General features: G+C 53.0%; 1 non-coding gene across 1 annotated transcript; it reads right to left on the reverse strand.

The window, feature by feature from the left end:
• Nucleotides 1–4,073: 4,073 nt before the first annotated feature.
• TRNAV-GAC lies at nucleotides 4,074–4,146 on the reverse strand. The gene has a single exon. It is a non-coding gene; the product is annotated as a tRNA-Val (tRNA).
• Between the last annotated feature and the right edge of the window lie 216 nt (nucleotides 4,147–4,362).

Genomic DNA, 4,362 nt, shown 5'->3' on the forward strand with positions numbered 1-4,362 from the left:
CAATGGACAAGGCACCACCAGGAGAGGGAACACTGGCTGACCGAGCTAATCCCTGAGACAAAGAGCAGGAGGTGCCACCCTGGCATCACCCATTACAGGGCCTGAGTGCATGTCCTCCCCTTCCTGGGGGTCTGGCCAGGCTCTGCCAAGCGAGGCTGAGCTGCTCTGTGAGCCCATCCTGGGAGCTGATACCGCCCAGACATATGAGTGTTCTCAGGGCAACACAGTTGCAAAAGTGGGTAGGGGCAGGCTGCAGCTCACACCACACTTGCTGGCTCAGCCTTGTGCATGCTGGGGGTGGCCACCTCCCCGTTGATGAGACCTGGTCCCACCGTCTTCCTAGAGCTCCAGTCTGCCCTGCTGCCATCCCTTTCTGTGTTGCTTTTGTCTGCTCTAGCAGCTGACTGGAAGGGGCGCATTGGCCCCAGGCCATGTAGCCATCAGGTCTGGAAGGCTGAAAGCAGGAAGAATGGTGCCTTCCTAGCCCACCCAATATTCCAGAATATAATTAAGGAAAATATTTCTCAACGAATTCTCAGTAAAAGATGAGAAACAGCCAGTGTCTGCATCATACTAAGGGGACTGGGATTTTGTTTAAATTTGGCAGACCAACCTAACACACATTTGAACCTCTTCTTTTCACACTGCTACTCATTCTCAGGGTCTGCTTTGTCTCCAGACAGATCCGTTCTCTTTCAGAACAGCCTTGCCTTTCCTGTCTGTTTCACTCATGGACGTGTTGGAGTAAAAACTCCCCTTCCCTCTATTCTCAGACAAACACTAGTATTAACTGTTTGCTACTGAGGGGTTTAGAAGCATTTATTGCGTGACAGATGACATTTCTGGGGGAGTGTTCCCAAGATCCAGCACTTTGTGTTCAAACATCTCCCAGCTTCCTTGGTGAAAATAAGACCAAGGTTTCTTTGCAGTGTACAAGAATAAAGGAAACTTTCACCCTAGGTGGGACTTGAACCCACAATATCTAGCTCAAGAGGCCAATGCCTTGGCCATTAGGCCACTGACGTGCAGCTTCAAAAAGCACAAATTCCCTCTCATAAATGCACATTCCTCACATTTGCTTAGAAGCCAAATACCCCCTTTCTGCACCTTATAGAAATATCTGCATCCCCTGGCAGCAAGGCAACTAGGCTGGTGACTGACAGAGCTGAGCACACCTTTCTACCAGCCATCTTTAGAGAAGAACCCCATCCTAGAGTCACCCCTCCCGCCTTCAGCACCTCCACGTCTGTGGCTCTGAGTGGCAGTAGGATGATTAGGGGGCGAATCTGGAGCTGGAAGGGGGGTACGGTTGGCCTATAAGGAGTAACCAGGTGGGGCAGAGGTTGTGGACTGTTGGTCGGTTGTTGGGATCTGAGCTCTGGATCAAAGCTGCACAGTGACCTGACACACAGGGTTATAAGGCCAACATAGTGACCCCTTACTGGCCTCGATGAACCCCAAACCGTTGTTACTAAGGGCATTGAGGAGTCTCTGTCCCTTAATAACTTCTGGGAACTCCCCAGCAGGCTGTGGGCGTCAGCCGCCTCCTGTCACGCAGGTTAGACTCTTGGTGCTGTGCCAGCCATCCCCTCGCTTGCAGGCCCAGTGTAGGAAGAAGGAGGCCTGGTGCTGGCAGAAGAGGGTTTGGATTAATCCATCTCTATGTTATGGGCACAGCACACGGACGCTGTGTCACTCTGCTGGCTTTTCTTCAGCAGCACCTAGCAGCCCTGGCTCCAGGCTAGCGCCTTGTGAGCTCTGGCACTGGCAGGAAGCGTTGCAGGGTGCTGGGCAGCGGCCCTGGCAAACAGCTGCTGGTAGGTGTCTCTGTGGTGTCATAGGTCAGTGAGTTCAGCTGTTAATGGAAAGGAGGGGGGGTTATGCTCCCCCAGGGATGCCACTGAAGGCTCCTCCTGGGCTCCTCAAGGTCTGCTGGGAGCCGTGATGTTCCCCTTTTGCCGCCTCAAAGGCTCCCTCTTGGACAAAGTGGGTTCACCTGCTGGCTGGAAGAGTGTAGGGGCTGCGCCCATCTCCCGGCAGCCGTACTGGAGGCTCAGGCTTAATCCTCAAAGCCAAGCGCAAAACCTTCAACCGGGAACTTTTCGCTCCCTCCCGCCTCCGCCCAAGGAGCAAGGGAGAAGCGGAGGAGACACGCCGGCTCGAACATGCCTCCCTCCCACTTCCCTGAAGGCTGTGCAAAGCTCTTAGCCTGCCTCATGCCTTGTCAGGAAAGCACGGCCATGCTGCCCAAGCCTCAGTCACATCCGCAGCCTGGCCTGCCCCGGCTGACGGCGCGCAGAGCCACATAAGTCAATGGCAGGTCAAGTCGGGAGCCTCAGCTCTTTCCCCTGACAGCCACACACACACACAGCACTGCCTGGCGTCCTGAGAGCCTCCCTCGTGTTCTCCCGCAACAGCCACCTGCCGGTGTGGGTGGGAAGAGGGGACCAGGAAGCACTGCGGCCTCATTCCGGGACAGGAGGCCCTCACCACTCCCAGACCTGCCTCTTGCCTTCAGCCCAGGCAGCCAGAGGTGCCGGGGAGCTCCCTGGCAGGCCGCCGCCTCAGCCAGGAAATAAGGAAAAGGCGATGAATGAAGAAGTCAGGAAATAACAAGGAAATGAAGAGGTTAGTTGAACGGGTTTCTGGCCGATTTACCAGCTTCTCAGCTACCGCTCAAAGTTAAAGACCTAAAGTCAATATATCAGCATAAGCACAGATGGTTAGATGAGAATTAAAAGGAGCTGCTGTCACAAGAGTTAGGTGCCTGCAAGCAGCATGCAGACCGTTTAAAATGTCACAATTAGAGGCTCAGATGAAATGCTTGCCCTAAATCAGAAACGACAATAGGAGGACCAGCAGAACGCCACTCTAGGTATACAGCCAGGTAATGGAGGCTGTTAGAGGCAAAAAGTCATCCCTCAAAATTTGGAAAACAGATCCTAATGAGGATAATAGGAAGGTGCACAAGCTCTGGCCTGTTAAGTGTCAAAGTGAAACAAGCCAGGCCAAGAAAGAATCTGAGAAGCAACATGCTAAAGACACAAAAGCTAAGCATAAAACCAGTCAATGCGAGTCCTGCTCTGTCCCCGCAGAAAGGTGAACCTCCTCTGTGGCTGGAGTGAGCTTCTCTAAGCTGACCTCACTACAGACCTGTGCCAGGTAGTGCTCATTGTAAAAATGTCTCCTCTGACGGTCGGGAAAATGGGACCAGCGGTCCTCAGGCCGGCTGACACAATTAAAATCTTGCCCAACAACAAACATCATGCAGTCCAGAGGAAGGGAGCCTTTGATCTTCCCTCTCATGCCTTAACTGGAGATCATACACACTATAGCGGTAACCAGTGCCACAGAGCACAAAGTCTACCAGTAATGCCCTCCCTAGTCAGAGCTCCACCACCTTCTGCACTCGCACCGCAAATGTGAAAAACAAGACTCCAGCCCCATCATTCTTCCCTGGCCAGGAGGCCCTTCCTCCAATCACCCTCTGCCTATTGAGCTACCCTAGAGTTGTTAATGTGCATTTCCTGAACATCCACCGTGTTCAAGTCCAGCTGTTCCAAGGCACTGAACCTCAAGCCCCTCCTCCTGGGCCCCCAACTCCCTTCCACCTTCCACACAGCCATTTTCACAGTTGCCCCTTCCCTGGTACTGCCCTTGCTCAGCTGCGCAGAGGAGTTTTCATCCTCAATCCCTGCCTGTCACTGCCCAGCAGCCCTCTGGCACCATTCTTGACGGTCACTCTGCCTTGCTCCCTTCCTGTCATGTTGGGAAAGACAGCTCTCATCGTTAAAGGTCAGGTGGGCCAACTAGGGGCAGAAGCCCATACTATGTTATCCTACTGCAGAGCCCAAGATCAGAGACTCACCTTCAGTGCCAGCCAGAAGGGAGGCAAGTGGGGCAATTTGCCCCAGGACCTGCAGGGTCCCCATGAGAATACAGTATTGCAAATTTTTTTTAAAGCAATTTTTTTTAATTGCTTTCTCCCTAGGCCATCCCTGCTCATCTTGGGTGCAAGCACTGCTGTGCTGCCAGATAACAAGCTGCCCCTGCACAAAGCAAATGAAAGAACCTGCTAAAGGCTGGGATTGATCCAGAGATCTTTAGCTTGTCAGTCTAATGCTCTCCCAACTGAGCTATTTTAGCAACTGTATGGGATTATTTTGGCCTAATGCTTCTCTGTCCAGGATGTTTTTGCAGCAGTTGGACACAAAAAGGACGTCATTGTGAGTGGCCCATGAAGACAAGACTTGCTTTTGCCTGCCTTGCTCTGCTTGACTTGCTTCCTCACCCTGTTCCTGCCCTAGTGCACGGGTTGACCTGGTGGTGGAAAGGGACTGGGGGCCAGTGGTGCGGGGAGGA

This window comes from Gopherus evgoodei, unplaced genomic scaffold (assembly GCF_007399415.2).
Source record: "Gopherus evgoodei ecotype Sinaloan lineage unplaced genomic scaffold, rGopEvg1_v1.p scaffold_31_arrow_ctg1, whole genome shotgun sequence".
Classification (NCBI taxonomy): domain Eukaryota; kingdom Metazoa; phylum Chordata; order Testudines; family Testudinidae; genus Gopherus; species Gopherus evgoodei.